This window comes from Lemur catta, chromosome 7, assembly GCF_020740605.2.
Source record: "Lemur catta isolate mLemCat1 chromosome 7, mLemCat1.pri, whole genome shotgun sequence".
Classification (NCBI taxonomy): domain Eukaryota; kingdom Metazoa; phylum Chordata; class Mammalia; order Primates; family Lemuridae; genus Lemur; species Lemur catta.
Window position 1 is genome coordinate 78,814,535 of NC_059134.1, and position 15,609 is coordinate 78,830,143.

The 15,609-nt window shown below is 39.4% G+C and overlaps 1 long non-coding RNA gene across 3 annotated transcripts in view; it reads left to right on the forward strand.

Annotated features, from left to right (window-relative positions):
- Nucleotide 1: 1 nt before the first annotated feature.
- The window catches only part of LOC123642543, a 132,463-nt gene continuing 116,855 nt past the window's right edge, over nucleotides 2-15,609 (forward strand). For 2 of the 3 annotated variants that reach the window (XR_006736478.1, XR_006736476.1), the window contains exon 1: nucleotides 4,926-5,115. This is a non-coding gene — a long non-coding RNA (uncharacterized LOC123642543). Of the gene's footprint in view, nucleotides 85-4,925; nucleotides 5,116-15,609 lie in introns of those variants that run through there. The other variant, XR_006736477.1, reaches the window with a different exon arrangement.

Here is a 15,609-nt window from a genome sequence, read left to right on the forward strand (position 1 = left end):
CCAGTATCGCGAGAGCAGGAGGGACGGCTGGGGACCTCGTAGGCACCCCCAGCGCTAAGGGTGCCTGGATGTGAGGCTTTGAAGGTTAGCCTCGCTCAGTTTCTTCACTGGGGCCAAAGTTCTCTCCTTCCCCGGCTTCGTAAGGTTGAAAAGAGCTGCCTTCCCGACGCTTGCTCCCTGCCTCGAGCCTCACGCCTTATCCCGCCCGCTTGGAACCCTTGACTGCACGTAGAAGGGTCCGGTAGCCTGGATTCCAGTCCCAGCCTGACCATTGGCGGCTCTGTGACTCTGGGCTGCTCACTTAACCCTCCCTCAGCCTCAGTTTCCCCATCTGTGCGACGGGAGGTCTTGTCTCCGAGGTCCTTCGGGTTCTTGAACTCTGAGATTCGGTGACAAGCGTGTAAATGACGTATTGTAAATTTTTCTTTTGTGGCAGCATTACTGTAATTTAAAAAACACAAGGCTTGAATCTTTCCTTCTTTCTCTGAGAGTAAGGGCTGAAAGTATAAACAGCGTGAACATACCTGGGTGAGGGACAGAAGAAAGCACTTTGGTGCACCACAAAGTATAATTTTAGGAAGCTGATTTGAAATCTTAGTGTAAATGAAATGTCATGGAATAAAAGGTATTCTTAATGCACTATAGATTCTTAGGGCCACTTTTGAAAATTTCATGAAACGAAAAAATTTTAGTATTTGAATTCGACTAATATTTATCCAAGCCCTTACTTAGTCTGTGCTGATATTGTTTCAGGTGCTTTCACAGCCAAAATTTTAACACTTCATGATAGGATCGTTTTATTAACCTCCTGGTTGCCCCTAGTCTACCCTTTCCATTCAACGTTAATATTTTCTTCTTCTAATCCATCACGAATGTCACCAGTATGCTTCCTGCCTTCTTGGACCCTGATTTTATCATTACAGGTTCTGTTCAGAAACTTTGAATGGTTTCTCTCTCTCTTTCCTATTTCTATCAAAAATAGAAAAATTAGCCAGGTGTGGTGGTGTGCACCTGTAGTCCCAGCTACTTGGGAGGCTGAAGCAAGAGGATTGCTAGAGCCCAGGAGTTTGAGGTTCCTGTGAGCTAGGCTGATGCCCTGCACTGTAGCCCAGGTGACAGAGCAAGACTCTGTCTCAAAAAAAGCCAAAAATCAAATCTGTACATGAAAATGACTACATATAAAAATACAGTAATTAATATAATATATATTTATTTAAATACTGATTCCCTTGAACTTCATAGACCTTTTTTTTCTGTCTGTTTTTTTTTTTTTTTGAAACAGAGTTTCCCTCTGTCATCCCAGCTAGAGTGTGGTGGTATCATCATAGCTTACTGCAACCTCAAATGCCTGGACGACTCCTGCCTCAGACTCTCGAGTAGCTGGGACTACAGGTATGCACCACCACACCTGGCTATTTTGGTAGAGATAGGGTCTCGCTCTTGCTCAGGTGGTTCTCGAACTCTTGACCTCAAGTAATCCTCTGGCCTTGGACTCCCAGAGTGCTAGGATTATAAGTGTGAGCCACTGAGCACAGCTCTTCATAGACTTCATAAATTAGAATCTGTGGGGAAAGATTCTGGGAATCTACATTTCAAAAACTGTCCAGTGGTTCTGATGAAGTTAGCCTGATCCAGGGACCTGTGTTTGGGGTTCAAAAGATTATTTCTATGGCTTTTTCCAACTAAAATTCTGTTTCTTTATGAAATTGCACATGCAAATTATTGAGAGAATAATTTCTATTATAAAAGAATATCTTGCATTAAGGGCAACATTTCTAGCTGATTTCATAATTAAATTTATATTATTTGAGGCATAGGAAAGGAAGAAAAAAGTTTTGCAAGCCACTTCTGAGAGGGGAAAATATTCAAATTAACTAATAACCCATTTGTATTCAACATACAAATAAGTTAAAAAATAGCTATTGTGTAAAGAGAAAGCCCCAAAATGTTTCTCCCTACTTGATAAATTCTAGAGTATCATTGTTGAGAGAGACCTAGAGAGACCAACTCCACTTTACAGGGGAGAAGATGGATTGCTGTCCTCTATCTCAAAGGAGGCAATTATGAGCATGAACCAGGGAGAGCTGCTTTTACTTTTATGCCTCTGCCAGGTTATTAAATCACCAGACTCCTAATCAAGAATTGCTCTTCCTGTGGAAGAACTCTTCTTCACCTATTGCTTCCTCATATTACTTCCTGCTTCAGAGATGAAGAGGAACTTTAAAATTAGAATAGGAAGTCTGAGTCTAGACAAATCCCAGTGAAAGCTAAATTATGCAAATTTTGTCTTTGTAACGAATGAGTCCTAAATAGGCTGCCAAAGTATGAAAGCTTTCTTAACCCCAGGCATCGCAAATACAACATATTATACTAAGACAGCATCAATAAAGAGAAAAAGAGAATGGGTGGGGAAAGTTAGGGATAGAAGATTGTCTGGAGAGAAGCTGGGAAAATGGAAAGTAATATAAAGCAAGATGTTCCAAGTGAAATGTTTTACTATTTTATTTCCTATTGAACCATACACAAATAGATGCTGTTATATAAAATAGATATTTAAAACAATTATATCTTATTGCAGAGTAGAACATTGCTCTTAAGTAAAGGGGTCTATTTAGGTTTCTAACAGTACAATTAAAGTCTCAATCATTTTTTTCCCCAACAGAGTTTCTATAATATGATCCTCAGAAAAGTAAAATTTGAATAAATGGCTTCCTTTATTTGAGATGAATGATATTGTCAAATGTAAAATAGCCTGCATTTCAAACAAATTAAACAGCATATTTTTAAAAATTTAAAAAAACAAAGAGAGCAAAAAACAATATATAAAAATACTTGGTCTATAGTCAATTAAATATAAAAATATGGGAAAATATCTTTATGAATACCTTGTGAAGGGAAATTTCACCACAGACCTCAGATCAGAACATAAAACTCCATCTTGGAGTTTCAGAGATCTAAGATCTAAAGTAAACCCTACTTTTCCTTGTTAGGATGAGTTGCAGATTATATTAAAGTGCAAGAGTTGACTTTTTTAATGTCAATTGTTTCATCATCACTTTATGGTACATGTAAAGGCACAGATTGATGTATTTTTCTGGCATCTTCCTGACGCACCCTTGCCCTAAATAAATCTGTTTGCCAGGATCTTGTCGCTTAAATTAGCCATCTCAAACTCTTGGTCCTGCCAACACAGGCAATTGTGCCAATGTTCTCAGCATCTACTGGCACATGAGCTGTTGCCTTTTTCTTTGGCTTTCCACGTGTACCTGGGGCCATCATCCTTCCTTCACAAGACAGCAGCCTGGCTTAGTAGTCCCTGAGAAAGACTTCAGGATTGGTTGGACTCACTTTGGTTCTCTCCAGGGTGTGCATCCTGCATGATGTATTTTCAGCCACACAATGTATTGTTTAGAATTTGTCGTGCACATACTTGCAGATTGGCAGAGCCACCTGCCAGAGATGAGAACCTTTTAAGTTGTTGTCAAACGTCATAAAATGTGTTCCATGATTAATTTTGTGGGCACAGATTGGTTTTTGCACGGAGTCCAAAATTTGGGATATGTCACAGTGACTAAATGGCACCGGCATGCTGAATGAATTTGGAATTTGTTTTGTCAAGTGTGGGAGCAGGCACACAGATGGGCTTTGATCCAGTGGTGCTGCTTGGAATTCTCATTATAGCAATGATGTCACTTGTCACGTGGAGTGGGTGATAATGCTGCCAGATTGTAGAAAAAGCAAGGCAAATAAGAAAGTACACAGGCCAAAATAAAGGGCTTAGGTAGCATAGGAAGCTTTCATTATCAGATGACTTCTTCTTAATGGACATAAATATTGTTTCAGGACTGCCAAAAATATGCATAGTGAAAATACAAGCAGAGAAGAAAACTTCCAACTGAAAGGGGCCCTTTAAGAAGGGCCCATATAACCTAGGAAGTCTTCTCAGAGGAGATCAAGTACAACAAACATATCCTTGATTTTTAGATTAAGCTATGAAAGAAATCTTTGAGCTGGAAGTAAGAGTCTTTCTGCAATGTCTAGTCAAACCCAAGCCAAGGCATTTTGCTTTATATAAAAGCTTTGTCTATTCAGAAGGTTAGCAATCATGCTGGAAAATGGAGAAAAAACCCTTATAATGTCAAAGAAATACAGTATATTCTAACCAAGTATGTGCATCAGAATTCTTTATGGGGCTTTAAAAATATATTCATGATGCAGCTAAAGCAGTGCTTGGAGGGAAATTTATAGCTGTAAGTGCCTGTGTTAAAAAAGAAGAAAAATCTCAAATCAATAACCTAACCTTCTATCTTATGACACTTGAAAAAGAATAGCAAACTAAATCCAAGCTAAGTAGCAGAAAAAAACCCAGCAAAGGTTGGAGCAGAAATAGAATAAAATAAAAACAATAGGGAGTAGAAAAATACAGAATAGAAATAAAAGCAATTGAGAAAGTCAATGAAATTAAAATCTGGTTTCTTGAAAATGTCAATAAAATTGACAATCATTAGCTAGAGTGACAAGGAAAAAAAGAGAAATTACTAAAATGAGAAATGAAAGAAAGGATATTACTACCAATATTAAAAGAATAAAAAGAAGTATAAGGGAATGCTATGAAAATCTCTCCCTCTTTCTCTCTCCCCCCCACATATCCACACCCCCCCATATACTACATATAATTATATAACTATACATATACTAATTGTATATCTTCATGCTAGAGGCCCACCATGTAGATTTTTGATTCAAAAACTCTCAAATATGGCATGAACATTTTATATTTTCTGAAAATATGAAAGTTTTTGTGACATGCACTCTTTGTTGAGACCTACTGGCTTGGCATGTAGTAAATATTAAAAAATATTGTTGACTTACAATTAAATATGTATTAATTAGGATTAAGAACTGCTGCATATAAATATAAAAGTCCAAAATAATAGTGCATTTAAAGTGAATAAAAGAAACCCCAAAATAAGTAATTTGGGACAGGTATGACAGCCTCACAATGTCATAAGGGATCCCAGCTTCTCTCATTTTGCACCACCATCCTAGGACATGGCTTCCGTGTTCAAGTTCACTCACAATCTGAGACAGCTGCAGGAGTTCCAGTCATTACATGTGAGTTGCATGTCAGAAAAAAAATAAGGAATTGCAGAAAGGTAAAAATTGCCCTTTCCAGTTGAGTAAGCATCTTGAAAGCACCCTTTCTGGATGTCCAACATAATATTGTGACCTGTATTTTATTAGAAAGAATTCAGTTACATGGCTCCATCTTGCTATAAAGGAACTGGGAAATAAGTTCTTTTATTTTGAATAACAAAGGACCCAGCTACAAAATTGCAACTGTGTCCCCAAGGAAGAAGGAAAAAATGAATCTTAGGATAAGCCTCCAGCAAGCTTTGCCATACCATACCACAACTTCTAAAACTTACCTCTAAACGTAGTTCCTGGAGCATTCCAGGTCAATAGATTTTATTTCCCCCCATTGGAAAGTTTTCAACCAGTTAACTCAAAAGTATTTACTGAGCAAGTGCTGTGGGAGAGAGGAGAAATGTCAGATGTGTTCCCGCCTTAGAGAGACTTTCAAGCAATTTTGGCAAACGGAACCTATGCAGTGGGGCACAGGGCACACAACTGGGGCTGGGGAGGGGTAAAAGAAAGGGGGGTTAGCATTTAAGTTGAGGCAGATTGTGGAGGCTCCTGAATGCTTGGATTTTATTCTTTGGGCCAGAAGGAGTCACACTGAAGGACTTTAAAAATGGAAGGATTTTAAAATCTAAAAATTCTAGAATTAGAACTCTGTTTTAGAATATAATCAGAAGGAGCAGCTTTGATTCTCATAGCAGATAGTAAGAAAATTCCTTTGAGGGGAAGTCGCCTTTGTTTTTGGTATTGTCTGTTGTCAAGCTCTGGTTGCTGGAAAGTACCAAAACTGCAGAAAAGGAGGGAGACACCCTGCATAATTGGGTGGGGTGGGGAATGATGGGAAGTGAGGAGGTAAGGAGGGGTAAGGGAATGAGAGTGTAGTGCAATGGTGAGGTTTTTACTGTGAGACTCTTCCTCGTGGTCTCCAGAGCTTTAGTAATGTTTGCAAAAATCACAACGTGTGTGTTGTATTTAGATTTCTTGTGAAAAATGACTATATTTGGATTGACTGAGGATTGAAGGAGGAGGGTGGTGACAATGGTGCAATGGAGGCTAGAAGTGGGGCAAAGAATTTAGATGGTTCTGTAATAGGCAGTTTGATCTCCCATTCTTTCCTTTCAGATCCTATCATCTTACCCCACAGAACTTCTCATGGTCTTCACATATGCCAGGCTGAGTCATACTGTCTGCCTCACTTCTCTGTCTAGCAAACTTCTGCTCACTCCTCAAGACCCATTTCAAATGTTCCATTCTCTGTGCTGCATTTTATACAAATCATCGATGTTGCATTATGTTTCCTAAAGTGTTTCTTTTCCCCAACCAGAAAGTGAGCCCCTCAGGGATTAAGAATGGCATTTTATTCATCTCTGACTTTCCAGCAGGCAGCAAAGTATTACCCATACTCGATGATCATTCATTGAATGAAGTATGGGTAAGGTCAGTGAGTGGCAGAAAGATTGTGGTTCTGGGCCTATGTAGCCTTTGCCTGGCTGTGGTTAAAACTACACTTTTCCTCCTTATTAATTTTATGTTTTAAGCTTCATCTTCTAGCTTAAATATTTCCGTCCAATGGATGATATTCTATCAGGAAGAAAAAAAAACCAAACAAACAGCATATGGCTTTAAGCCTTGAGTGAATGGGTTTAAATCATGTTTCAATATGCTTTTTAGAATACTTCCATGTTATTAATTTAACATTGACTTTCTTTATTAAGATTCCATTATTAAGGAAACAATTGTAAAAATCATTAAGAGCATTTCCACAGATCTTAGCCAATGACTCATCTTGCTAGTTCTCAATCAGCTTGACCTGAATGTCCCTCATTCAGAGTATCAAGTAAAATTTTATTTTTCTAATCATTAGTAAACATTTACCCTTGGGCTGATTTTTATGTGTTTTTATTGTTGTTGTTGTTATGTGAAGAAAGCTCTATACAGGAACAGCTGCACATATGGGACAATGCCCAGGAATGGTTTAAAGGCCTCTTTCCAAAGCATCTTCCCCACGCTGGTGTTATGCAATGCCTCTCAGCAATTAAGTATTTCTTTTGAGTTAAATCATGAAGCATGTAGTCATACCAGCTTCTTTTGGGATGGGGTAAGACTTCTCTGGCATCAAAAACCTATATTTGGAATGTGGATATTTTGTCATTTCTGTTTGTTATTTCATCTTCTGTTCTCCTTCAGAATTTAGTAAACCTCCTTATGAAAGTATAAGCTGGCTCCAGTTAGGGGTTTTCAACTCTGCTGGGGCAAGGTTTAATGGGGGAGCTGCTCATCCTGGGTCCGAGGAAGTGGTGGAGATGATACCAAAGTTTCATAGGGCCCCAGAGCACTGACAAAGTTCCGGCACGACAGGCCCCCTCCTCCCTCAATGCTCACAGCTTTCCCACCACGATCTGCCTAAGAGGTGATCCAGAACAATCCCACCACTCCCCTTATGCATTATTCCAAATTACCGGGTCCTTCCGAATAACCTAGACCTACATCCGATCCGCTCATTCCCTATTCTGACCACATTGCCCATTTCCCACTTTCCCGCTTCTTCTGTGCTCTGTGTTTCATCAGCAGCAAAAGCCCTTGCGTTCTCGACCTCTTCTCTGAATGCCTGCTATGCACTATTGCTCTAGCTGAAACCTGGCCCTCTGAGTCCTGCTCTCTTGCAGCCTGATTGGGTGGCACTTGTTTTCTGTTGCACACTCCTTTGAGTTAAAGCAGGAAGCCTGTAATCAGTCTAGCTTTTAGGGTGATAGAGTATGACTCTGGTGGGATCAGTAACATGCAGCTTCTATTTGGAATGTGAATTTGAAATAGAATTCTGGACTTAAAGGTGGGATATCGCTTTGGTTTTCATTGCTCCTGCCAGACCAAGTTCTCTTCTTCTTTGAGGAATTTTAGTGTGAAACTTAGATATCATTACCAGCTACCCTTCCTTATTGCAGTCTGCTGACTGCTGCTCACTCCTCCACATTCCTTGAGGATTTAAGCTCCCAGCTCACCCTCACTAATTCCAACAGCATGTCCATCACAAGTCTTAGTGATTTTAATCTCCATGTAGATGATCATTTTCATACTTTGACCTCTGAGTTCCTTGACCTCTTCTCCTCTGGCAATCTCATTCTCTCCCAACCTTAGCCACTGATTCCCATGGAATGGGCTACTCATACCTTACCCTCTACTTTGTCCTTATCAATAACTGTTACCTCTCCATAATCTCAATTTCAAGCATTCCACTCTATGACTACCACTTCATATCTTTTCAGCTCACTGTCCCTAGTGCCCTGACTTAAAAATCCTTTGCCCCAACAATGCATTTGTTCTACTATATTTTCACTGTCTTTCACACTCTCTGTGTCTGTCCTTACCTATCTCCTTAGCCATCCTAGATCTTACAGTCTATCATAATAATCACTGAGTTCTCACACCCTTAACTCCTTGGCACCTCTCTCTCATCTTTTTCCTTCTTTGGTAAAACTCGCGTCCTGGTTGTTTACAACCCTCTTCCTACTCTGCACCTGTTTTCTGGTTGCTGAACTTGGCTGGAGGAAAATACCCAATCTTACTGCATAGTCTCCCTTTAAACTCATGAGCCGCCAAACTTAAGTGAGCCCAGCTATTCTAACTCATTCTGAAGAGTTTGTGAACTCTTGCTTCACAAATATGATTTCAAACCTTTTCCTTGCTCCTCAAACTTTCACTACTTTCTCTTAATTCATTCTCAGCTGATAGCCTTGAATCCTTTTTAACTGAGAAAATGGAAGCAATCAAAAGGGACCTTTCACAAGTGGCTTTCATCGCATCTACCAACCTGCTTGCAACCTTGCCCTGTTCCATCTTCCATTCTGCTACTGTGAGGAACTGTCCATGTGTCTAAGATACACCTTTCTTCTTATGCACTAGGTCCCAGCGCCTCACATCTACTGGAGGAATATCAATTACTCTGGCAATTTTACTCTAGCAAAATTGGAGAGGCTCTCTCTTCTTCATGGTCAATTTATGTCCATCAGCATATAAACATGCTGTATTTCTCCTATTAAAATACTCTACATTGATCCTATGTTTCCCTCCAGCTGCCTTCCCATTTTTCTTATCCCCTTAACAATAAAACTTCTTCAAAGTGTTGTCCATACTTGTAGTATCCATTTATGCTCCCCCAACTCTCTCTTGAATAACTATAATTAGACTTTTATCTACACCATTCCACTAAAATAGCCCTTATCAATGTCTCCAATGACTTCCACATTGTCAAAGCTGATTGTCAGTTCTCAATCCCTATCTCACTTGAAATAATTGATCACTCCATCCTCAAAACATTTTCTTCATTTGGCTTCTAGGATATCATCCTCTCCAGTCTTCTCTGACCTCATTGGACACTTTCTCAATCTTTTTTTAGTGGTTCCTCTTTATCTTCCTGGCTTGTTAATTTTGTAGGACCCCTGGAATTCTGTCCTTAGACCTCTTCTGTTCTCTGTCTGTACTCACTCACCAGATGATCTCATTCAGTCTCAGAACTACCTACTATCAATGTTAGCACTGTCCAGTGTAAATATAATGCAAGCTGCCAATGTGAGTCATAGATATAATTTTGAATTTTCTAATAGCCACATTAAAAAAATAAAAGGGACCAGGTTAGATTAATTTTAATCATATATTTAACCCAATATATTAAAAAATTTAATATTTCAACATGTCAATATAAAGTGATTAATGAGATGTTTTCCCTTTTTTTTTTTACTAAGTCTTTGAACTGTAGTGTGCATTTTACATTTATAGCACATCTCAGTTAGAACTAGTTGTATTTTAAGTGCTCAATAGCCATATGTGCTAGTGGTCACTGTGTTGGACAGCACAGATCTATGTGCTGGACATTAGCTATCTATTACTGAGTAAGGTAGAAGCCACTGGAAAGTTTTGATGTGAAAAATGACATGACTCAATTCACTTTCTTTCTTTTTTTGGGTGACCCAGGCTAGAGTGGAGTGATGCCATCACAGCTCACTGCAACCTCCAACTCCCAGGCTCAAGCAATCCTCCTGTGTCAGCCTCCCAAGTAGTTGGGACTACAGGCTCTCACCACCATGCCTGGCTAATTTTTTAATTTTTTGTAGAGATGGGGTCTCACTGTGTTGCCCAGGTTGGTCTCAAACTCCTGTTCTCAAGTGATCCTCCAACCTTGGCCTCCCAAAGTGCTGTGATTACAGGTGTGAACCACTGCACCCAGCCCTCAATTTACTTTTAAAAGGCCACTCTGGCTGCCGTGTTGAAAATAAACCATGAGGAAGCAAAAAGGAAGCAGGGAGACCAGCTAGGAGGTTAATACAGGTGAAAGATGAGAGAGATAGTGGAGAAGGCGTGGGGAAGCAGTTATATTTTGAAGGTAGAATGACTGGGATTTCCTGATGGGTTTTACAGAAAGAAGGACTCCAGATGATTGCTGGATTTTTTTTTTTTTTTAACTGAGTCACTGGAAGAATTGAAAGAATAGAGTCGCCTTTAAGTGAGACAAGGAAGACTGAAGTAGAACAGTTTTGGAGAAGGCAGGTCAGTAGCTTAATTTTGGATTTGTTAAGTTTGAGTTGTCTATTAAACAAACAAACAAAAAAATGAAGACAGTTTCAGATAGCAACATGTGTCATGAAAAGAAGAAAGTAGCCGTGAAATCACAACTTGATAAGAGAAATAAGGAAGGAAGGAAAGAAGGGAGGGAGGGAGTCAAAGAAAGAAAAAAAGAGAAAGAGAAGGAAGGAAGAAAGAAAGACAAAGAAAGAAAGAAAGAGAGAGAAAGAGAGAAAGAGAGAAAGAAAACAGCTTAGAATGACTGAGGAGATGTTCCTTAGATAGGCTTGTCATTGGAAGCATCTCTGAAGAAGGGGCATTTGAACTGAGTCCTGAATGATGAAATGAGGCTAGCCAAGCAAAAATCTGGAATAAAAGCATTTCAGTCGGAGGGTACTACAAAGATAAAAGCCCTGAGACAGGAATGTCCGAGGAACAAAAAAGTGGCCAATGTCTGAAGTGAGTAAGGTAGAAAGGTAGATGGGTCAGTCATATCATACAGGGCCTTGTCTGTCACAGAGAAGGAGCTTGGATTCTATTTTATGCACAAAGAGAAGTCTTTGGGGGGCTTTAAGCTAGAAGTAGCATGATCTCATTTATGTTTTACAGAGAAAACTCTGGCTCCTGGATGGTGAATGGATATTAATTATTATTGTTATTATTACAGGGAACAAAAGTAGAAGCCAGGAGGGCAATTAGAAGGGTTTACATTAACAAGGCAAAACGTTATGGTTCTTTCCATCACACAGCTCTTCCTCCCTTGCCTGTGAGTTTTTTCTTAATTTCAAGGGATTTCTGGAGGTAGAACATGTGTATTCCTAATCTCATGTCCTCCAGTGTGCCCAGCACTATGTCCTGCCCCCACCGGGAGGCTCAGTACATGTTGTTGAAGGAATTAAAAGCCTCTTCTCATCAAGACTGAGGAGCATATTTTTTCATATATGTGTATTTCTTGTACACAGCATGTTGTCTGTCCCATAGTTAAGACTTGATAATGGTTTATCGGAGTAGAGCAGGGCCTTGCTTAAGATACCTGGTTTACTGAGAGGGATTCCTGGGTGGCCAGAGGCAGCAAAGAGGGTGTGGGCTTTGCTGGGGTGGAGAGTAGGAGGGAAGGTGGAGCATGTTGAAAGAAGAGAGGCGGGTAGGGACACCTAGCTTTGAGCAGGCCAAGGACAGGTTTGGCCTACTTTTTAATTTGGCCTAAGGCTGGCCTGGTTCCATGCATGGTGATGAGATCCCTATGCGTGGGAATGGCTGAAATGGTTTGATCACCATGGGACTATAATCCTCATCCAAAGCCTTCATTAAGGAGATACTTCTGTTCAGCCTCGTACAAAGCCATGCCTACAGGAATTTGCCGTTCAGCATCAACATTCTCTCTGCCGATACTGATGCTGCAAGTCCCAGCAAACACAGGATGGCAGGCTGAATTCAAGCTTTCTGGCACTCCTCCTCTTCTGGCTGGGATGGATGTCCTCAGGCCTAAATCTCAGGCTGGCAGACAGTTAAGTGCTGGGCTGAGTCTGTGCTTTGCTGCATGTGCTGGGCTTGCATTTGATTCTGTCCAAAAGAGGTCTGTGGACCAGAGGGATGACATTTGGCACCAAGAAAACAACCCAGGTGCCTGGCTGGTTTTCAGTCCCAAAAGTCTTATTCATTTTCCTTCAAGTTTCTGCAACCATTTGAAATCCCTCACTCATCGCCTAGAAGTTTCAGTGCCTTTAGACCAGAGATCTACACCCATAGCTGACGATCCACTGGACTACTATAGTTGGTGTCTGAACAGAGCCAACAGGGCTGGTTACAAATTCATCATTAATTACTGTGTGTAATTACACTAGATCTAAGGTTGGAGGGAAACGCCCTACTTTGTTGTTGTTTTACCTCTGAATTGTATATAACTTTTTTTAAAGCACATCATTTTTACTTTCTAATTAGTATATGGGGCTTTGGGGTGGCACCCATTTTGTTCTTTAATCATGCTTTTTGTGGGAGGGGAGAAGAGGAAAAGATTTTCCTTTTTCTATCAACAATTGCTCTCATTTCTGCATTAAGAGGGTGGAAACTTGGTTCCTCCCTCATCCCCTTTAGCCAAAGAGTCCGTGGCTCAGATTCATAAAGGTTGTTGATTTTGAGTTCAGGTTTCCCAACTCTGTTTTCCCCCTCCTTTCATGCTACCTAATGTAATACATAAGTCTTTCTAGCCAACACTCCCTAAGGGTGGGGGTATGAAAGACAGCCCATTTAAGTTTGTTTTCTTTTTTTAAGCTTTGAGTAATCTGCTTTTATATTCAGCCAAATAAGCCAGGTTGGTGGCATATTCTCCTTTGTTTTTATATCTGAGATGAACTTAAAGTTTAAATGGCACCAGAATGAATCACATTGCTTGCATTCTTGTAACAACTAACTGCAAAACGTGCTAGGCTCGGGCTCAGACAGCATGCAGGCAGAGAGTCCTTGCTGCTGTATATTATCCACTCCCTGCCTTGCTAAAAAGTTGCATCTATTATACACAGCCCCATTCCCATGGAGAACTGTTGCCATTCTAAGATCATTCTTGCCCATCATCTCCCTCCCTTTGAGAAGGAGTCAGCATTTCCCCTTTCCCATCCTACTCCCATACCCACTTTCCAGGTTTACTACCTGTTATGTAACCTTTTTGAGCCTCAGTTTCCTCATGAGTAAAATGGAGATAATAAGACACCTGTCTTACTAATGCCACAGAGTTATTGAGAATCAAATGAGATAATGGATATGAAAGTGCTTTATTTCTACAGATGTAGGCTATTGCCATTATCATTTACTTACTGCTCTTTGTTAGCTGGCTACATGGTGTAGCCTACCTGTGTTTCCAATGTGGGGGTCTTGCTGCTCCCAGTAAGTTGAAGGCCATTCCAAAGCCCCAAGAGAGTGACTGGAAATGAATCAATATAAGACAATTTTCTTGTTGGATATAGTTCATTCAATTTTTATGTATGTTATTTATATTCTTTTTACTTGGGTATAGATTGAATTCCGCTGCTGGTACTGTGAAGTAAAAGGCAATACTGTAAGTCTTTTAGTGATCAAGCATTTCCATTATGGCTGCCACTCAAAATTTGATTTCCCCTTGATTTTCAATAAAATGAAGACAATAGAAAGTTATTCATTCTAATTATATAGCAACAGGAATGCTAAGCATTGCTTTACAATAGCTGCCTTCATGTCAAAATGAGTTTGGAGAGGAAGAGCTCTGAGCTTTTTAGTATATTCTTTGTTTTTATGATTCTGTCCCTGTGAGGAAGATGGATAAACTGAGGCATAGAGGTGTGCATAAAGTCTTCAAATCCACAGAATTGTGTCTGAGTTGTGACTTCTCACCTCTTTTTCCATTTACACATTTAAAATATTTTCTATAAGCTTTATAAAAAAATAACTTAGGTCTATGTTTACAATTTTTACACTGGCTTTTAATTTATTTCATTCTTAGTTGGTGTTTACCGTGGGTTTCTGAGAGTTTGAAGCTGCCCTCTAAAAGCTGCTGTCTTTGTCCCAAAGAATATTTAAGTAACTTCTGTGGCATTAGAATCTGCTAGGTGAAGACCATCTTTACTCAGGAAAAAGCAAAAGGAAGATGTTCATTGAGTATCTACTTCATTCTGGGTCTCCTGCTGGGCTCTTTACACATGTTATTTTATTTAATCCTCATAGCAACTCTGTTATATAATATCATCCCCATTTTATTTCTTTTATGTTTTAATTTTTTAATCCCCATTTTATTGACAAGTAAACTGAAGCTAGTAAGTTGCATTATTAGGATTTAAACATATCTATGCTTTATCCCTATGAAAACGCCTAGTTCACTATGTGTCCTGGCCTACAGCATTAACATTTTAAAAACAGTTCATCTTTCCAAAATTATAGTTACTTCCTCCCACCTTGACAGATTCTACTGTCTTTGATTTAAAAAGAATCTCTTCTATCTGCAAAGTAGTGAAGATTTAGTTATATTTGGAAACTTAAATATAAATCTGCAAAAGTGTTAAAAGTATAAAGTTTATTGATAATTTTTATTCAAATATAAAGATAAAATAACAGTGCTACTGCATATATAAATTTTATGCTGATTTAACAATTTTTTAAATTATGACTTATATTAAATCTCAAATTGCATTATGTGGTTTTAATAGACACAGTATACAAATAGTACTCATACTTATTTTTATATTAAAGAATTCTCTGGGTACACAGATTTCCTGGTGGCTGGGAAGCTACCAGCATGTACACCGAGGAAAGTGTGTTGAGTAAACATAGAGACCGGATCTTCTGGTCTGCAGTTATCATCACTGAAGCACCATCAGTGCACATAAATGCCCCTTTGCTGGCAGAAAATTGTGTCACCTTTGCCCCAGGTAAGCCCCAGACAGGATATGAAGGGTCCTTATAGGTAGTGTTACCTTTTTCAGGCAAATCTGAGCCACTTGGAAATAAAATGCCCCTCTGAGCACAGTGTGACCACCCCCTAGTGGAAACTTGCAAATAATATCAGTGCCAACAAGCTAAAGGGCAGAAAAGCAAATGGACCCTTTTCAACTGTCCTTTCAAGGGGGAAGAAAAGTATCACTCGTTGGACAAATTCTTTACACATTATCTGATTTATATCCCATGACCACCCTACAAGGAAGGTGTAATTATCCCCATTTTTTTAGTTTAGAGAAGTGGCTAAGTATCTTGTCGAAAGTCACGTGGGGCCTAGATTCAAAAATAAGGTGGCCTGGCTTTTTCTACTCTATCAGTAGCTCCTCCTTAGAGGAACAATACCTAGAATTTTCTTCAGTGAAGCGTTAACAGATACAATAGAACAAGTACCTTTTGAAAAATAGGAAAACAAAAACATTTCTAGTCAATTGTTGGATTTTGTTGAAGTTC